At 43.5% G+C, this 19,093-nt stretch overlaps 20 non-coding genes across 20 annotated transcripts; all 20 read right to left on the bottom strand.

The window, feature by feature from the left end:
- Positions 1 to 252: 252 nt before the first annotated feature.
- LOC117597760 (U1 spliceosomal RNA) lies at positions 253 to 416 on the bottom strand. The gene has a single exon (XR_004578509.2). It is a non-coding gene; the product is annotated as a U1 spliceosomal RNA (small nuclear RNA).
- Positions 417 to 1,200: 784 nt separating this feature from the next.
- LOC117597754 (U1 spliceosomal RNA) lies at positions 1,201 to 1,364 on the bottom strand. The gene has a single exon (XR_004578503.2). It is a non-coding gene; the product is annotated as a U1 spliceosomal RNA (small nuclear RNA).
- A 784-nt stretch (positions 1,365 to 2,148) lies between these two features.
- Positions 2,149 to 2,312, bottom strand: LOC128318673 (U1 spliceosomal RNA). Its single transcript, XR_008302110.1, has one exon. It is a non-coding gene; the product is annotated as a U1 spliceosomal RNA (small nuclear RNA).
- Positions 2,313 to 3,096: 784 nt separating this feature from the next.
- On the bottom strand, positions 3,097 to 3,260 carry LOC128318672 (U1 spliceosomal RNA). The gene has a single exon (XR_008302109.1). It is a non-coding gene; the product is annotated as a U1 spliceosomal RNA (small nuclear RNA).
- Positions 3,261 to 4,044: 784 nt separating this feature from the next.
- Positions 4,045 to 4,208, bottom strand: LOC117597762 (U1 spliceosomal RNA). The gene has a single exon (XR_004578511.2). It is a non-coding gene; the product is annotated as a U1 spliceosomal RNA (small nuclear RNA).
- A 784-nt stretch (positions 4,209 to 4,992) lies between these two features.
- LOC117597756 (U1 spliceosomal RNA) lies at positions 4,993 to 5,156 on the bottom strand. The gene has a single exon (XR_004578505.2). It is a non-coding gene; the product is annotated as a U1 spliceosomal RNA (small nuclear RNA).
- A 784-nt stretch (positions 5,157 to 5,940) lies between these two features.
- LOC128318671 (U1 spliceosomal RNA) lies at positions 5,941 to 6,104 on the bottom strand. The gene has a single exon (XR_008302108.1). It is a non-coding gene; the product is annotated as a U1 spliceosomal RNA (small nuclear RNA).
- Positions 6,105 to 6,888: 784 nt separating this feature from the next.
- LOC117597746 (U1 spliceosomal RNA) lies at positions 6,889 to 7,052 on the bottom strand. Its single transcript, XR_004578495.1, has one exon. It is a non-coding gene; the product is annotated as a U1 spliceosomal RNA (small nuclear RNA).
- Positions 7,053 to 7,836: 784 nt separating this feature from the next.
- LOC128318670 (U1 spliceosomal RNA) lies at positions 7,837 to 8,000 on the bottom strand. The gene has a single exon (XR_008302107.1). It is a non-coding gene; the product is annotated as a U1 spliceosomal RNA (small nuclear RNA).
- A 784-nt stretch (positions 8,001 to 8,784) lies between these two features.
- Positions 8,785 to 8,948, bottom strand: LOC117597752 (U1 spliceosomal RNA). The gene has a single exon (XR_004578501.2). It is a non-coding gene; the product is annotated as a U1 spliceosomal RNA (small nuclear RNA).
- A 784-nt stretch (positions 8,949 to 9,732) lies between these two features.
- On the bottom strand, positions 9,733 to 9,896 carry LOC117597744 (U1 spliceosomal RNA). The gene has a single exon (XR_004578493.1). It is a non-coding gene; the product is annotated as a U1 spliceosomal RNA (small nuclear RNA).
- Positions 9,897 to 10,680: 784 nt separating this feature from the next.
- LOC117597758 (U1 spliceosomal RNA) lies at positions 10,681 to 10,844 on the bottom strand. Its single transcript, XR_004578507.2, has one exon. It is a non-coding gene; the product is annotated as a U1 spliceosomal RNA (small nuclear RNA).
- Positions 10,845 to 11,628: 784 nt separating this feature from the next.
- LOC117597755 (U1 spliceosomal RNA) lies at positions 11,629 to 11,792 on the bottom strand. Its single transcript, XR_004578504.2, has one exon. It is a non-coding gene; the product is annotated as a U1 spliceosomal RNA (small nuclear RNA).
- Positions 11,793 to 12,576: 784 nt separating this feature from the next.
- LOC128318669 (U1 spliceosomal RNA) lies at positions 12,577 to 12,740 on the bottom strand. Its single transcript, XR_008302106.1, has one exon. It is a non-coding gene; the product is annotated as a U1 spliceosomal RNA (small nuclear RNA).
- Positions 12,741 to 13,524: 784 nt separating this feature from the next.
- LOC117597750 (U1 spliceosomal RNA) lies at positions 13,525 to 13,688 on the bottom strand. Its single transcript, XR_004578499.1, has one exon. It is a non-coding gene; the product is annotated as a U1 spliceosomal RNA (small nuclear RNA).
- A 784-nt stretch (positions 13,689 to 14,472) lies between these two features.
- Positions 14,473 to 14,636, bottom strand: LOC128318667 (U1 spliceosomal RNA). The gene has a single exon (XR_008302104.1). It is a non-coding gene; the product is annotated as a U1 spliceosomal RNA (small nuclear RNA).
- Positions 14,637 to 15,420: 784 nt separating this feature from the next.
- On the bottom strand, positions 15,421 to 15,584 carry LOC128318666 (U1 spliceosomal RNA). The gene has a single exon (XR_008302103.1). It is a non-coding gene; the product is annotated as a U1 spliceosomal RNA (small nuclear RNA).
- A 784-nt stretch (positions 15,585 to 16,368) lies between these two features.
- LOC128318665 (U1 spliceosomal RNA) lies at positions 16,369 to 16,532 on the bottom strand. The gene has a single exon (XR_008302102.1). It is a non-coding gene; the product is annotated as a U1 spliceosomal RNA (small nuclear RNA).
- A 784-nt stretch (positions 16,533 to 17,316) lies between these two features.
- LOC128318664 (U1 spliceosomal RNA) lies at positions 17,317 to 17,480 on the bottom strand. Its single transcript, XR_008302101.1, has one exon. It is a non-coding gene; the product is annotated as a U1 spliceosomal RNA (small nuclear RNA).
- A 784-nt stretch (positions 17,481 to 18,264) lies between these two features.
- LOC117597748 (U1 spliceosomal RNA) lies at positions 18,265 to 18,428 on the bottom strand. The gene has a single exon (XR_004578497.1). It is a non-coding gene; the product is annotated as a U1 spliceosomal RNA (small nuclear RNA).
- Between the last annotated feature and the right edge of the window lie 665 nt (positions 18,429 to 19,093).

Below are 19,093 nucleotides of genomic sequence, written 5' to 3'. Positions count from 1 at the left end.
CTTCTGTTTGGTAACTCTGGCATGGATTATTGTCCTATCACAGCACGACCTGTCGTGTGTTGTTTCTTGTGCTGTACTTCTGCATGTTGCAGTGCCATGTTCTGCTCACTAGTGTAGCTTTTTAAACCAGCAATAGAGTACACACAACCTTGCTTGATTTCACCGGTTGGTGCACAAACAGACTAACCAGAATGAACGCGACATAATCTTGAAACAGAGCAGTATTGCATCTAATTTTAATACAGTGAATATCAGGGGAGAGCGCGAACGCAGTCCCCCACTACCAGAAATTATGCAGTCGAGATTCCCACATTTGGGGAATTCGCAGGGGTCAGCACAACCGGAGTGCAATGGTTGAGCCTCGCCCTGGGTGAACCACCTTCTTGATCATGGTATCTCCCCTGCCAGGTAAGTATGAATTGCACTACCCTCGGCTACCGACTGCACCGCAGCACACACTGTTTACCATCACGGTGAAGAATACAGCACTAATCATTACACAAACATCTGAGGCTAAAACGCTGCAGTCTAAAAGTATTGCAGAAATAATACTTTCTTCAGTCCAGAAGAAAGAGCACATTGCTACACTAAGCAATAAGAGTCAGTAAAAATAAGCCTTGAAGCCTTGCTACAGTTAGCCCCGCCCCCTGTGTGCAGGTCAGGAGGAGAGTTACAACCAAAACAAAACCACTTCTCTACAAGACATTTTGATTCCATTCGTTGTTTTGGGGAATAAGGGACAGGGTAGAAAAAGCTACTTTGAACTTTATATAGGTCACTTGAAATTGCATAATCACAATCTATGATGGACAGAGAAGGTTAGTAAAAGATCAGCAAAGCTTTGAACCTTGCTAGGAGCACAGTGACATCCGTTATAACAAAGTTGAAAATATATGGCATAAACCAGACACTACCAAGACAAGAAAAGCAATTGTCCGAGACTCACAACTTCTGTTTGGTAACTCTGGCATGGATTATTGTCCTATCACAGCACGACCTGTCGTGTGTTGTTTCTTGTGCTGTACTTCTGCATGTTGCAGTGCCATGTTCTGCTCACTAGTGTAGCTTTTTAGACCAGCAATAGAGTACACACAACCTTGCTTGATTTCACCGGTTGGTGCACAAACAGACTAACCAGAATGAACGCGACATAATCTTGAAACAGAGCAGTATTGCATCTAATTTTAATACAGTGAATATCAGGGGAGAGCGCGAACGCAGTCCCCCACTACCAGAAATTATGCAGTCGAGATTCCCACATTTGGGGAATTCGCAGGGGTCAGCACAACCGGAGTGCAATGGTTGAGCCTCGCCCTGGGTGAACCACCTTCTTGATCATGGTATCTCCCCTGCCAGGTAAGTATGAATTGCACTACCCTCGGCTACCGACTGCACCGCAGCACACACTGTTTACCATCACGGTGAAGAATACAGCACTAATCATTACACAAACATCTGAGGCTAAAACGCTGCAGTCTAAAAGTATTGCAGAAATAATACTTTCTTCAGTCCAGAAGAAAGAGCACATTGCTACACTAAGCAATAAGAGTCAGTAAAAATAAGCCTTGAAGCCTTGCTACAGTTAGCCCCGCCCCCTGTGTGCAGGTCAGGAGGAGAGTTACAACCAAAACAAAACCACTTCTCTACAAGACATTTTGATTCCATTCGTTGTTTTGGGGAATAAGGGACAGGGTAGAAAAAGCTACTTTGAACTTTATATAGGTCACTTGAAATTGCATAATCACAATCTATGATGGACAGAGAAGGTTAGTAAAAGATCAGCAAAGCTTTGAACCTTGCTAGGAGCACAGTGACATCCGTTATAACAAAGTTGAAAATATATGGCATAAACCAGACACTACCAAGACAAGAAAAGCAATTGTCCGAGACTCACAACTTCTGTTTGGTAACTCTGGCATGGATTATTGTCCTATAACAGCACGACCTGTCGTGTGTTGTTTCTTGTGCTGTACTTCTGCATGTTGCAGTGCCATGTTCTGCTCACTAGTGTAGCTTTTTAAACCAGCAATAGAGTACACACAACCTTGCTTGATTTCACCGGTTGGTGCACAAACAGACTAACCAGAATGAACGCGACATAATCTTGAAAAAGAGCAGTATTGCATCTAATTTTAATACAGTGAATATCAGGGGAGAGCGCGAACGCAGTCCCCCACTACCAGAAATTATGCAGTCGAGATTCCCACATTTGGGGAATTCGCAGGGGTCAGCACAACCGGAGTGCAATGGTTGAGCCTCGCCCTGGGTGAACCACCTTCTTGATCATGGTATCTCCCCTGCCAGGTAAGTATGAATTGCACTACCCTCGGCTACCGACTGCACCGCAGCACACACTGTTTACCATCACGGTGAAGAATACAGCACTAATCATTACACAAACATCTGAGGCTAAAACGCTGCAGTCTAAAAGTATTGCAGAAATAATACTTTCTTCAGTCCAGAAGAAAGAGCACATTGCTACACTAAGCAATAAGAGTCAGTAAAAATAAGCCTTGAAGCCTTGCTACAGTTAGCCCCGCCCCCTGTGTGCAGGTCAGGAGGAGAGTTACAACCAAAACAAAACCACTTCTCTACAAGACATTTTGATTCCATTCGTTGTTTTGGGGAATAAGGGACAGGGTAGAAAAAGCTACTTTGAACTTTATATAGGTCACTTGAAATTGCATAATCACAATCTATGATGGACAGAGAAGGTTAGTAAAAGATCAGCAAAGCTTTGAACCTTGCTAGGAGCACAGTGACATCCGTTATAACAAAGTTGAAAATATATGGCATAAACCAGACACTACCAAGACAAGAAAAGCAATTGTCCGAGACTCACAACTTCTGTTTGGTAACTCTGGCATGGATTATTGTCCTATCACAGCACGACCTGTCGTGTGTTGTTTCTTGTGCTGTACTTCTGCATGTTGCAGTGCCATGTTCTGCTCACTAGTGTAGCTTTTTAGACCAGCAATAGAGTACACACAACCTTGCTTGATTTCACCGGTTGGTGCACAAACAGACTAACCAGAATGAACGCGACATAATCTTGAAACAGAGCAGTATTGCATCTAATTTTAATACAGTGAATATCAGGGGAGAGCGCGAACGCAGTCCCCCACTACCAGAAATTATGCAGTCGAGATTCCCACATTTGGGGAATTCGCAGGGGTCAGCACAACCGGAGTGCAATGGTTGAGCCTCGCCCTGGGTGAACCACCTTCTTGATCATGGTATCTCCCCTGCCAGGTAAGTATGAATTGCACTACCCTCGGCTACCGACTGCACCGCAGCACACACTGTTTACCATCACGGTGAAGAATACAGCACTAATCATTACACAAACATCTGAGGCTAAAACGCTGCAGTCTAAAAGTATTGCAGAAATAATACTTTCTTCAGTCCAGAAGAAAGAGCACATTGCTACACTAAGCAATAAGAGTCAGTAAAAATAAGCCTTGAAGCCTTGCTACAGTTAGCCCCGCCCCCTGTGTGCAGGTCAGGAGGAGAGTTACAACCAAAACAAAACCACTTCTCTACAAGACATTTTGATTCCATTCGTTGTTTTGGGGAATAAGGGACAGGGTAGAAAAAGCTACTTTGAACTTTATATAGGTCACTTGAAATTGCATAATCACAATCTATGATGGACAGAGAAGGTTAGTAAAAGATCAGCAAAGCTTTGAACCTTGCTAGGAGCACAGTGACATCCGTTATAACAAAGTTGAAAATATATGGCATAAACCAGACACTACCAAGACAAGAAAAGCAATTGTCCGAGACTCACAACTTCTGTTTGGTAACTCTGGCATGGATTATTGTCCTATCACAGCACGACCTGTCGTGTGTTGTTTCTTGTGCTGTACTTCTGCATGTTGCAGTGCCATGTTCTGCTCACTAGTGTAGCTTTTTAGACCAGCAATAGAGTACACACAACCTTGCTTGATTTCACCGGTTGGTGCACAAACAGACTAACCAGAATGAACGCGACATAATCTTGAAACAGAGCAGTATTGCATCTAATTTTAATACAGTGAATATCAGGGGAGAGCGCGAACGCAGTCCCCCACTACCAGAAATTATGCAGTCGAGATTCCCACATTTGGGGAATTCGCAGGGGTCAGCACAACCGGAGTGCAATGGTTGAGCCTCGCCCTGGGTGAACCACCTTCTTGATCATGGTATCTCCCCTGCCAGGTAAGTATGAATTGCACTACCCTCGGCTACCGACTGCACCGCAGCACACACTGTTTACCATCACGGTGAAGAATACAGCACTAATCATTACACAAACATCTGAGGCTAAAACGCTGCAGTCTAAAAGTATTGCAGAAATAATACTTTCTTCAGTCCAGAAGAAAGAGCACATTGCTACACTAAGCAATAAGAGTCAGTAAAAATAAGCCTTGAAGCCTTGCTACAGTTAGCCCCGCCCCCTGTGTGCAGGTCAGGAGGAGAGTTACAACCAAAACAAAACCACTTCTCTACAAGACATTTTGATTCCATTCGTTGTTTTGGGGAATAAGGGACAGGGTAGAAAAAGCTACTTTGAACTTTATATAGGTCACTTGAAATTGCATAATCACAATCTATGATGGACAGAGAAGGTTAGTAAAAGATCAGCAAAGCTTTGAACCTTGCTAGGAGCACAGTGACATCCGTTATAACAAAGTTGAAAATATATGGCATAAACCAGACACTACCAAGACAAGAAAAGCAATTGTCCGAGACTCACAACTTCTGTTTGGTAACTCTGGCATGGATTATTGTCCTATCACAGCACGACCTGTCGTGTGTTGTTTCTTGTGCTGTACTTCTGCATGTTGCAGTGCCATGTTCTGCTCACTAGTGTAGCTTTTTAGACCAGCAATAGAGTACACACAACCTTGCTTGATTTCACCGGTTGGTGCACAAACAGACTAACCAGAATGAACGCGACATAATCTTGAAACAGAGCAGTATTGCATCTAATTTTAATACAGTGAATATCAGGGGAGAGCGCGAACGCAGTCCCCCACTACCAGAAATTATGCAGTCGAGATTCCCACATTTGGGGAATTCGCAGGGGTCAGCACAACCGGAGTGCAATGGTTGAGCCTCGCCCTGGGTGAACCACCTTCTTGATCATGGTATCTCCCCTGCCAGGTAAGTATGAATTGCACTACCCTCGGCTACCGACTGCACCGCAGCACACACTGTTTACCATCACGGTGAAGAATACAGCACTAATCATTACACAAACATCTGAGGCTAAAACACTGCAGTCTAAAAGTATTGCAGAAATAATACTTTCTTCAGTCCAGAAGAAAGAGCACATTGCTACACTAAGCAATAAGAGTCAGTAAAAATAAGCCTTGAAGCCTTGCTACAGTTAGCCCCGCCCCCTGTGTGCAGGTCAGGAGGAGAGTTACAACCAAAACAAAACCACTTCTCTACAAGACATTTTGATTCCATTCGTTGTTTTGGGGAATAAGGGACAGGGTAGAAAAAGCTACTTTGAACTTTATATAGGTCACTTGAAATTGCATAATCACAATCTATGATGGACAGAGAAGGTTAGTAAAAGATCAGCAAAGCTTTGAACCTTGCTAGGAGCACAGTGACATCCGTTATAACAAAGTTGAAAATATATGGCATAAACCAGACACTACCAAGACAAGAAAAGCAATTGTCCGAGACTCACAACTTCTGTTTGGTAACTCTGGCATGGATTATTGTCCTATAACAGCACGACCTGTCGTGTGTTGTTTCTTGTGCTGTACTTCTGCATGTTGCAGTGCCATGTTCTGCTCACTAGTGTAGCTTTTTAGACCAGCAATAGAGTACACACAACCTTGCTTGATTTCACCGGTTGGTGCACAAACAGACTAACCAGAATGAACGCGACATAATCTTGAAAAAGAGCAGTATTGCATCTAATTTTAATACAGTGAATATCAGGGGAGAGCGCGAACGCAGTCCCCCACTACCAGAAATTATGCAGTCGAGATTCCCACATTTGGGGAATTCGCAGGGGTCAGCACAACCGGAGTGCAATGGTTGAGCCTCGCCCTGGGTGAACCACCTTCTTGATCATGGTATCTCCCCTGCCAGGTAAGTATGAATTGCACTACCCTCGGCTACCGACTGCACCGCAGCACACACTGTTTACCACCACGGTGAAGAATACAGCACTAATCATTACACAAACATCTGAGGCTAAAACACTGCAGTCTAAAAGTATTGCAGAAATAATACTTTCTTCAGTCCAGAAGAAAGAGCACATTGCTACACTAAGCAATAAGAGTCAGTAAAAATAAGCCTTGAAGCCTTGCTACAGTTAGCCCCGCCCCCTGTGTGCAGGTCAGGAGGAGAGTTACAACCAAAACAAAACCACTTCTCTACAAGACATTTTGATTCCATTCGTTGTTTTGGGGAATAAGGGACAGGGTAGAAAAAGCTACTTTGAACTTTATATAGGTCACTTGAAATTGCATAATCACAATCTATGATGGACAGAGAAGGTTAGTAAAAGATCAGCAAAGCTTTGAACCTTGCTAGGAGCACAGTGACATCCGTTATAACAAAGTTGAAAATATATGGCATAAACCAGACACTACCAAGACAAGAAAAGCAATTGTCCGAGACTCACAACTTCTGTTTGGTAACTCTGGCATGGATTATTGTCCTATCACAGCACGACCTGTCGTGTGTTGTTTCTTGTGCTGTACTTCTGCATGTTGCAGTGCCATGTTCTGCTCACTAGTGTAGCTTTTTAGACCAGCAATAGAGTACACACAACCTTGCTTGATTTCACCGGTTGGTGCACAAACAGACTAACCAGAATGAACGCGACATAATCTTGAAACAGAGCAGTATTGCATCTAATTTTAATACAGTGAATATCAGGGGAGAGCGCGAACGCAGTCCCCCACTACCAGAAATTATGCAGTCGAGATTCCCACATTTGGGGAATTCGCAGGGGTCAGCACAACCGGAGTGCAATGGTTGAGCCTCGCCCTGGGTGAACCACCTTCTTGATCATGGTATCTCCCCTGCCAGGTAAGTATGAATTGCACTACCCTCGGCTACCGACTGCACCGCAGCACACACTGTTTACCATCACGGTGAAGAATACAGCACTAATCATTACACAAACATCTGAGGCTAAAACACTGCAGTCTAAAAGTATTGCAGAAATAATACTTTCTTCAGTCCAGAAGAAAGAGCACATTGCTACACTAAGCAATAAGAGTCAGTAAAAATAAGCCTTGAAGCCTTGCTACAGTTAGCCCCGCCCCCTGTGTGCAGGTCAGGAGGAGAGTTACAACCAAAACAAAACCACTTCTCTACAAGACATTTTGATTCCATTCGTTGTTTTGGGGAATAAGGGACAGGGTAGAAAAAGCTACTTTGAACTTTATATAGGTCACTTGAAATTGCATAATCACAATCTATGATGGACAGAGAAGGTTAGTAAAAGATCAGCAAAGCTTTGAACCTTGCTAGGAGCACAGTGACATCCGTTATAACAAAGTTGAAAATATATGGCATAAACCAGACACTACCAAGACAAGAAAAGCAATTGTCCGAGACTCACAACTTCTGTTTGGTAACTCTGGCATGGATTATTGTCCTATCACAGCACGACCTGTCGTGTGTTGTTTCTTGTGCTGTACTTCTGCATGTTGCAGTGCCATGTTCTGCTCACTAGTGTAGCTTTTTAAACCAGCAATAGAGTACACACAACCTTGCTTGATTTCACCGGTTGGTGCACAAACAGACTAACCAGAATGAACGCGACATAATCTTGAAAAAGAGCAGTATTGCATCTAATTTTAATACAGTGAATATCAGGGGAGAGCGCGAACGCAGTCCCCCACTACCAGAAATTATGCAGTCGAGATTCCCACATTTGGGGAATTCGCAGGGGTCAGCACAACCGGAGTGCAATGGTTGAGCCTCGCCCTGGGTGAACCACCTTCTTGATCATGGTATCTCCCCTGCCAGGTAAGTATGAATTGCACTACCCTCGGCTACCGACTGCACCGCAGCACACACTGTTTACCATCACGGTGAAGAATACAGCACTAATCATTACACAAACATCTGAGGCTAAAACGCTGCAGTCTAAAAGTATTGCAGAAATAATACTTTCTTCAGTCCAGAAGAAAGAGCACATTGCTACACTAAGCAATAAGAGTCAGTAAAAATAAGCCTTGAAGCCTTGCTACAGTTAGCCCCGCCCCCTGTGTGCAGGTCAGGAGGAGAGTTACAACCAAAACAAAACCACTTCTCTACAAGACATTTTGATTCCATTCGTTGTTTTGGGGAATAAGGGACAGGGTAGAAAAAGCTACTTTGAACTTTATATAGGTCACTTGAAATTGCATAATCACAATCTATGATGGACAGAGAAGGTTAGTAAAAGATCAGCAAAGCTTTGAACCTTGCTAGGAGCACAGTGACATCCGTTATAACAAAGTTGAAAATATATGGCATAAACCAGACACTACCAAGACAAGAAAAGCAATTGTCCGAGACTCACAACTTCTGTTTGGTAACTCTGGCATGGATTATTGTCCTATCACAGCACGACCTGTCGTGTGTTGTTTCTTGTGCTGTACTTCTGCATGTTGCAGTGCCATGTTCTGCTCACTAGTGTAGCTTTTTAGACCAGCAATAGAGTACACACAACCTTGCTTGATTTCACCGGTTGGTGCACAAACAGACTAACCAGAATGAACGCGACATAATCTTGAAACAGAGCAGTATTGCATCTAATTTTAATACAGTGAATATCAGGGGAGAGCGCGAACGCAGTCCCCCACTACCAGAAATTATGCAGTCGAGATTCCCACATTTGGGGAATTCGCAGGGGTCAGCACAACCGGAGTGCAATGGTTGAGCCTCGCCCTGGGTGAACCACCTTCTTGATCATGGTATCTCCCCTGCCAGGTAAGTATGAATTGCACTACCCTCGGCTACCGACTGCACCGCAGCACACACTGTTTACCATCACGGTGAAGAATACAGCACTAATCATTACACAAACATCTGAGGCTAAAACGCTGCAGTCTAAAAGTATTGCAGAAATAATACTTTCTTCAGTCCAGAAGAAAGAGCACATTGCTACACTAAGCAATAAGAGTCAGTAAAAATAAGCCTTGAAGCCTTGCTACAGTTAGCCCCGCCCCCTGTGTGCAGGTCAGGAGGAGAGTTACAACCAAAACAAAACCACTTCTCTACAAGACATTTTGATTCCATTCGTTGTTTTGGGGAATAAGGGACAGGGTAGAAAAAGCTACTTTGAACTTTATATAGGTCACTTGAAATTGCATAATCACAATCTATGATGGACAGAGAAGGTTAGTAAAAGATCAGCAAAGCTTTGAACCTTGCTAGGAGCACAGTGACATCCGTTATAACAAAGTTGAAAATATATGGCATAAACCAGACACTACCAAGACAAGAAAAGCAATTGTCCGAGACTCACAACTTCTGTTTGGTAACTCTGGCATGGATTATTGTCCTATAACAGCACGACCTGTCGTGTGTTGTTTCTTGTGCTGTACTTCTGCATGTTGCAGTGCCATGTTCTGCTCACTAGTGTAGCTTTTTAAACCAGCAATAGAGTACACACAACCTTGCTTGATTTCACCGGTTGGTGCACAAACAGACTAACCAGAATGAACGCGACATAATCTTGAAAAAGAGCAGTATTGCATCTAATTTTAATACAGTGAATATCAGGGGAGAGCGCGAACGCAGTCCCCCACTACCAGAAATTATGCAGTCGAGATTCCCACATTTGGGGAATTCGCAGGGGTCAGCACAACCGGAGTGCAATGGTTGAGCCTCGCCCTGGGTGAACCACCTTCTTGATCATGGTATCTCCCCTGCCAGGTAAGTATGAATTGCACTACCCTCGGCTACCGACTGCACCGCAGCACACACTGTTTACCATCACGGTGAAGAATACAGCACTAATCATTACACAAACATCTGAGGCTAAAACGCTGCAGTCTAAAAGTATTGCAGAAATAATACTTTCTTCAGTCCAGAAGAAAGAGCACATTGCTACACTAAGCAATAAGAGTCAGTAAAAATAAGCCTTGAAGCCTTGCTACAGTTAGCCCCGCCCCCTGTGTGCAGGTCAGGAGGAGAGTTACAACCAAAACAAAACCACTTCTCTACAAGACATTTTGATTCCATTCGTTGTTTTGGGGAATAAGGGACAGGGTAGAAAAAGCTACTTTGAACTTTATATAGGTCACTTGAAATTGCATAATCACAATCTATGATGGACAGAGAAGGTTAGTAAAAGATCAGCAAAGCTTTGAACCTTGCTAGGAGCACAGTGACATCCGTTATAACAAAGTTGAAAATATATGGCATAAACCAGACACTACCAAGACAAGAAAAGCAATTGTCCGAGACTCACAACTTCTGTTTGGTAACTCTGGCATGGATTATTGTCCTATCACAGCACGACCTGTCGTGTGTTGTTTCTTGTGCTGTACTTCTGCATGTTGCAGTGCCATGTTCTGCTCACTAGTGTAGCTTTTTAGACCAGCAATAGAGTACACACAACCTTGCTTGATTTCACCGGTTGGTGCACAAACAGACTAACCAGAATGAACGCGACATAATCTTGAAACAGAGCAGTATTGCATCTAATTTTAATACAGTGAATATCAGGGGAGAGCGCGAACGCAGTCCCCCACTACCAGAAATTATGCAGTCGAGATTCCCACATTTGGGGAATTCGCAGGGGTCAGCACAACCGGAGTGCAATGGTTGAGCCTCGCCCTGGGTGAACCACCTTCTTGATCATGGTATCTCCCCTGCCAGGTAAGTATGAATTGCACTACCCTCGGCTACCGACTGCACCGCAGCACACACTGTTTACCATCACGGTGAAGAATACAGCACTAATCATTACACAAACATCTGAGGCTAAAACGCTGCAGTCTAAAAGTATTGCAGAAATAATACTTTCTTCAGTCCAGAAGAAAGAGCACATTGCTACACTAAGCAATAAGAGTCAGTAAAAATAAGCCTTGAAGCCTTGCTACAGTTAGCCCCGCCCCCTGTGTGCAGGTCAGGAGGAGAGTTACAACCAAAACAAAACCACTTCTCTACAAGACATTTTGATTCCATTCGTTGTTTTGGGGAATAAGGGACAGGGTAGAAAAAGCTACTTTGAACTTTATATAGGTCACTTGAAATTGCATAATCACAATCTATGATGGACAGAGAAGGTTAGTAAAAGATCAGCAAAGCTTTGAACCTTGCTAGGAGCACAGTGACATCCGTTATAACAAAGTTGAAAATATATGGCATAAACCAGACACTACCAAGACAAGAAAAGCAATTGTCCGAGACTCACAACTTCTGTTTGGTAACTCTGGCATGGATTATTGTCCTATCACAGCACGACCTGTCGTGTGTTGTTTCTTGTGCTGTACTTCTGCATGTTGCAGTGCCATGTTCTGCTCACTAGTGTAGCTTTTTAGACCAGCAATAGAGTACACACAACCTTGCTTGATTTCACCGGTTGGTGCACAAACAGACTAACCAGAATGAACGCGACATAATCTTGAAACAGAGCAGTATTGCATCTAATTTTAATACAGTGAATATCAGGGGAGAGCGCGAACGCAGTCCCCCACTACCAGAAATTATGCAGTCGAGATTCCCACATTTGGGGAATTCGCAGGGGTCAGCACAACCGGAGTGCAATGGTTGAGCCTCGCCCTGGGTGAACCACCTTCTTGATCATGGTATCTCCCCTGCCAGGTAAGTATGAATTGCACTACCCTCGGCTACCGACTGCACCGCAGCACACACTGTTTACCATCACGGTGAAGAATACAGCACTAATCATTACACAAACATCTGAGGCTAAAACGCTGCAGTCTAAAAGTATTGCAGAAATAATACTTTCTTCAGTCCAGAAGAAAGAGCACATTGCTACACTAAGCAATAAGAGTCAGTAAAAATAAGCCTTGAAGCCTTGCTACAGTTAGCCCCGCCCCCTGTGTGCAGGTCAGGAGGAGAGTTACAACCAAAACAAAACCACTTCTCTACAAGACATTTTGATTCCATTCGTTGTTTTGGGGAATAAGGGACAGGGTAGAAAAAGCTACTTTGAACTTTATATAGGTCACTTGAAATTGCATAATCACAATCTATGATGGACAGAGAAGGTTAGTAAAAGATCAGCAAAGCTTTGAACCTTGCTAGGAGCACAGTGACATCCGTTATAACAAAGTTGAAAATATATGGCATAAACCAGACACTACCAAGACAAGAAAAGCAATTGTCCGAGACTCACAACTTCTGTTTGGTAACTCTGGCATGGATTATTGTCCTATCACAGCACGACCTGTCGTGTGTTGTTTCTTGTGCTGTACTTCTGCATGTTGCAGTGCCATGTTCTGCTCACTAGTGTAGCTTTTTAGACCAGCAATAGAGTACACACAACCTTGCTTGATTTCACCGGTTGGTGCACAAACAGACTAACCAGAATGAACGCGACATAATCTTGAAACAGAGCAGTATTGCATCTAATTTTAATACAGTGAATATCAGGGGAGAGCGCGAACGCAGTCCCCCACTACCAGAAATTATGCAGTCGAGATTCCCACATTTGGGGAATTCGCAGGGGTCAGCACAACCGGAGTGCAATGGTTGAGCCTCGCCCTGGGTGAACCACCTTCTTGATCATGGTATCTCCCCTGCCAGGTAAGTATGAATTGCACTACCCTCGGCTACCGACTGCACCGCAGCACACACTGTTTACCATCACGGTGAAGAATACAGCACTAATCATTACACAAACATCTGAGGCTAAAACACTGCAGTCTAAAAGTATTGCAGAAATAATACTTTCTTCAGTCCAGAAGAAAGAGCACATTGCTACACTAAGCAATAAGAGTCAGTAAAAATAAGCCTTGAAGCCTTGCTACAGTTAGCCCCGCCCCCTGTGTGCAGGTCAGGAGGAGAGTTACAACCAAAACAAAACCACTTCTCTACAAGACATTTTGATTCCATTCGTTGTTTTGGGGAATAAGGGACAGGGTAGAAAAAGCTACTTTGAACTTTATATAGGTCACTTGAAATTGCATAATCACAATCTATGATGGACAGAGAAGGTTAGTAAAAGATCAGCAAAGCTTTGAACCTTGCTAGGAGCACAGTGACATCCGTTATAACAAAGTTGAAAATATATGGCATAAACCAGACACTACCAAGACAAGAAAAGCAATTGTCCGAGACTCACAACTTCTGTTTGGTAACTCTGGCATGGATTATTGTCCTATAACAGCACGACCTGTCGTGTGTTGTTTCTTGTGCTGTACTTCTGCATGTTGCAGTGCCATGTTCTGCTCACTAGTGTAGCTTTTTAGACCAGCAATAGAGTACACACAACCTTGCTTGATTTCACCGGTTGGTGCACAAACAGACTAACCAGAATGAACGCGACATAATCTTGAAAAAGAGCAGTATTGCATCTAATTTTAATACAGTGAATATCAGGGGAGAGCGCGAACGCAGTCCCCCACTACCAGAAATTATGCAGTCGAGATTCCCACATTTGGGGAATTCGCAGGGGTCAGCACAACCGGAGTGCAATGGTTGAGCCTCGCCCTGGGTGAACCACCTTCTTGATCATGGTATCTCCCCTGCCAGGTAAGTATGAATTGCACTACCCTCGGCTACCGACTGCACCGCAGCACACACTGTTTACCACCACGGTGAAGAATACAGCACTAATCATTACACAAACATCTGAGGCTAAAACACTGCAGTCTAAAAGTATTGCAGAAATAATACTTTCTTCAGTCCAGAAGAAAGAGCACATTGCTACACTAAGCAATAAGAGTCAGTAAAAATAAGCCTTGAAGCCTTGCTACAGTTAGCCCCGCCCCCTGTGTGCAGGTCAGGAGGAGAGTTACAACCAAAACAAAACCACTTCTCTACAAGACATTTTGATTCCATTCGTTGTTTTGGGGAATAAGGGACAGGGTAGAAAAAGCTACTTTGAACTTTATATAGGTCACTTGAAATTGCATAATCACAATCTATGATGGACAGAGAAGGTTAGTAAAAGATCAGCAAAGCTTTGAACCTTGCTAGGAGCACAGTGACATCCGTTATAACAAAGTTGAAAATATATGGCATAAACCAGACACTACCAAGACAAGAAAAGCAATTGTCCGAGACTCACAACTTCTGTTTGGTAACTCTGGCATGGATTATTGTCCTATAACAGCACGACCTGTCGTGTGTTGTTTCTTGTGCTGTACTTCTGCATGTTGCAGTGCCATGTTCTGCTCACTAGTGTAGCTTTTTAGACCAGCAATAGAGTACACACAACCTTGCTTGATTTCACCGGTTGGTGCACAAACAGACTAACCAGAATGAACGCGACATAATCTTGAAACAGAGCAGTATTGCATCTAATTTTAATACAGTGAATATCAGGGGAGAGCGCGAACGCAGTCCCCCACTACCAGAAATTATGCAGTCGAGATTCCCACATTTGGGGAATTCGCAGGGGTCAGCACAACCGGAGTGCAATGGTTGAGCCTCGCCCTGGGTGAACCACCTTCTTGATCATGGTATCTCCCCTGCCAGGTAAGTATGAATTGCACTACCCTCGGCTACCGACTGCACCGCAGCACACACTGTTTACCATCACGGTGAAGAATACAGCACTAATCATTACACAAACATCTGAGGCTAAAACACTGCAGTCTAAAAGTATTGCAGAAATAATACTTTCTTCAGTCCAGAAGAAAGAGCACATTGCTACACTAAGCAATAAGAGTCAGTAAAAATAAGCCTTGAAGCCTTGCTACAGTTAGCCCCGCCCCCTGTGTGCAGGTCAGGAGGAGAGTTACAACCAAAACAAAACCACTTCTCTACAAGACATTTTGATTCCATTCGTTGTTTTGGGGAATAAGGGACAGGGTAGAAAAAGCTACTTTGAACTTTATATAGGTCACTTGAAATTGCATAATCACAATCTATGATGGACAGAGAAGGTTAGTAAAAGATCAGCAAAGCTTTGAACCTTGCTAGGAGCACAGTGACATCCGTTATAACAAAGTTGAAAATATATGGCATAAACCAGACACTACCAAGACAAGAAAAGCAATTGTCCGAGACTCACAACTTCTGTTTGGTAACTCTGGCATGGATTATTGTCCTATCACAGCACGACCTGTCGTGTGTTGTTTCTTGTGCTGTACTTCTGCATGTTGCAGTGCCATGTTCTGCTCACTAGTGTAGCTTTTTAGACCAGCAATAGAGTACACACAACCTTGCTTGATTTCACCGGTTGGTGCACAAACAGACTAACCAGAATGAACGCGACATAATCTTGAAACAGAGCAGTATTGCATCTAATTTTAATACAGTGAATATCAGGGGAGAGCGCGAACGCAGTCCCCCACTACCAGAAATTATGCAGTCGAGATTCCCACATTTGGGGAATTCGCAGGGGTCAGCACAACCGGAGTGCAATGGTTGAGCCTCGCCCTGGGTGAACCACCTTCTTGATCATGGTATCTCCCCTGCCAGGTAAGTATGAATTGCACTACCCTCGGCTACCGACTGCACCGCAGCACACACTGTTTACCATCACGGTGAAGAATACAGCACTAATCATTACACAAACATCTGAGGCTAAAACACTGCAGTCTAAAAGTATTGCAGAAATAATACTTTCTTCAGTCCAGAAGAAAGAGCACATTGCTACACTAAGCAATAAGAGTCAGTAAAAATAAGCCTTGAAGCCTTGCTACAGTTAGCCCCGCCCCCTGTGTGCAGGTCAGGAGGAGAGTTACAACCAAAACAAAACCACTTCTCTACAAGACATTTTGATTCCATTCGTTGTTTTGGGGAATAAGGGACAGGGTAGAAAAAGCTACTTTGAACTTTATATAGGTCACTTGAAATTGCATAATCACAATCTATGATGGACAGAGAAGGTTAGTAAAAGATCAGCAAAGCTTTGAACCTTGCTAGGAGCACAGTGACATCCGTTATAACAAAGTTGAAAATATATGGCATAAACCAGACACTACCAAGACAAGAAAAGCAATTGTCCGAGACTCACAACTTCTGTTTGGTAACTCTGGCATGGATTATTGTCCTATCACAGCACGACCTGTCGTGTGTTGTTTCTTGTGCTGTACTTCTGCATGTTGCAGTGCCATGTTCTGCTCACTAGTGTAGCTTTTTAGACCAGCAATAGAGTACACACAACCTTGCTTGATTTCACCGGTTGGTGCACAAACAGACTAACCAGAATGAACGCGACATAATCTTGAAACAGAGCAGTATTGTATCTAATTTTAATACAGTGAATATCAGGGGAGAGCGCGAACGCAGTCCCCCACTACCAGAAATTATGCAGTCGAGATTCCCACATTTGGGGAATTCGCAGGGGTCAGCACAACCGGAGTGCAATGGTTGAGCCTCGCCCTGGGTGAACCACCTTCTTGATCATGGTATCTCCCCTGCCAGGTAAGTATGAATTGCACTACCCTCGGCTACCGACTGCACCGCAGCACACACTGTTTACCATCACGGTGAAGAATACAGCACTAATCATTACACAAACATCTGAGGCTAAAACACTGCAGTCTAAAAGTATTGCAGAAATAATACTTTCTTCAGTCCAGAAGAAAGAGCACATTGCTACACTAAGCAATAAGAGTCAGTAAAAATAAGCCTTGAAGCCTTGCTACAGTTAGCCCCGCCCCCTGTGTGCAGGTCAGGAGGAGAGTTACAACCAAAACAAAACCACTTCTCTACAAGACATTTTGATTCCATTCGTTGTTTTGGGGAATAAGGGACAGGGTAGAAAAAGCTACTTTGAACTTTATATAGGTCACTTGAAATTGCATAATCACAATCTATGATGGACAGAGAAGGTTAGTAAAAGATCAGCAAAGCTTTGAACCTTGCTAGGAGCACAGTGACATCCGTTATAACAAAGTTGAAAATATATGGCATAAACCAGACACTACCAAGACAAGAAAAGCAATTGTCCGAGACTCACAACTTCTGTTTGGTAACTCTGGCATGGATTATTGTCCTATCACAGCACGACCTGTCGTGTGTTGTTTCTTGTGCTGTACTTCTGCATGTTGCAGTGCCATGTTCTGCTCACTAGTGTAGCTTTTTAGACCAGCAATAGAGTACACACAACCTTGCTTGATTTCACCGGTTGGTGCACAAACAGACTAACCAGAATGAACGCGACATAATCTTGAAACAGAGCAGTATTGTATCTAATTTTAATACAGTGAATATCAGGGGAGAGCGCGAACGCAGTCCCCCACTACCAGAAATTATGCAGTCGAGATTCCCACATTTGGGGAATTCGCAGGGGTCAGCACAACCGGAGTGCAATGGTTGAGCCTCGCCCTGGGTGAACCACCTTCTTGATCATGGTATCTCCCCTGCCAGGTAAGTATGAATTGCACTACCCTCGGCTACCGACTGCACCGCAGCACACACTGTTTACCATCACGGTGAAGAATACAGCACTAATCATTACACAAACATCTGAGGCTAAAACACTGCAGTCTAAAAGTATTGCAGAAATAATACTTTCTTCAGTCCAGAAGAAAGAGCACATTGCTACACTAAGCAATAAGAGTCAGTAAAAATAAGCCTTGAAGCCTTGCTACAGTTAGCCCCGCCCCCTGTGTGCAGGTCAGGAGGAGAGTTACAACCAAAACAAAACCACTTCTCTACAAGACATTTTGATTCCATTCGTTGTTTTGGGGAATAAGGGACAGGGTAGAAAAAGCTACTTTGAACTTTATATAGGTCACTTGAAATTGCATAATCACAATCTATGATGGACAGAGAAGGTTAGTAAAAGATCAGCAAAGCTTTGAACCTTGCTAGGAGCACAGTGACATCCGTTATAACAAAGTTGAAAATATATGGCATAAACCAGACACTACCAAGACAAGAAAAGCAATTGTCCGAGACTCACAACTTCTGTTTGGTAACTCTGGCATGGATTATTGTCCTATAACAGCACGACCTGTCGTGTGTTGTTTCTTGTGCTGTACTTCTGCATGTTGCAGTGCCATGTTCTGCTCACTAGTGTAGCTTTTTAAACCAGCAATAGAGTACACACAACCTTGCTTGATTTCACCGGTTGGTGCACAAACAGACTAACCAGAATGAACGCGACATAATCTTGAAACAGAGCAGTATTGTATCTAATTTTAATACAGTGAATATCAGGGGAGAGCGCGAACGCAGTCCCCCACTACCAGAAATTATGCAGTCGAGATTCCCACATTTGGGGAATTCGCAGGGGTCAGCACAACCGGAGTGCAATGGTTGAGCCTCGCCCTGGGTGAACCACCTTCTTGATCATGGTATCTCCCCTGCCAGGTAAGTATGAATTGCACTACCCTCGGCTACCGACTGCACCGCAGCACACACTGTTTACCATCACGGTGAAGAATACAGCACTAATCATTACACAAACATCTGAGGCTAAAACACTGCAGTCTAAAAGTATTGCAGAAATAATACTTTCTTCAGTCCAGAAGAAAGAGCACATTGCTACACTAAGCAATAAGAGTCAGTAAAAATAAGCCTTGAAGCCTTGCTACAGTTAGCCCCGCCCCCTGTGTGCAGGTCAGGAGGAGAGTTACAACCAAAACAAAACCACTTCTCTACAAGACATTTTGATTCCATTCGTTGTTTTGGGGAATAAGGGACAGGGTAGAAAAAGCTACTTTGAACTTTATATAGGTCACTTGAAATTGCATAATCACAATCTATGATGGACAGAGAAGGTTAGTAAAAGATCAGCAAAGCTTTGAACCTTGCTAGGAGCACAGTGACATCCGTTATAACAAAGTTGAAAATATATGGCATAAACCAGACACTACCAAGACAAGAAAAGCAATTGTCCGAGACTCACAACTTCTGTTTGGTAACTCTGGCATGGATTATTGTCCTATCACAGCACGACCTGTCGTGTGTTGTTTCTTGTGCTGTACTTCTGCATGTTGCAGTGCCATGTTCTGCTCACTAGTGTAGCTTTTTAGACCAGCAA

This window comes from Pangasianodon hypophthalmus, chromosome 7 (genome assembly GCF_027358585.1).
Source record: "Pangasianodon hypophthalmus isolate fPanHyp1 chromosome 7, fPanHyp1.pri, whole genome shotgun sequence".
Classification (NCBI taxonomy): domain Eukaryota; kingdom Metazoa; phylum Chordata; class Actinopteri; order Siluriformes; family Pangasiidae; genus Pangasianodon; species Pangasianodon hypophthalmus.
This window is presented reverse-complemented; position numbering and strand designations above follow the sequence as displayed.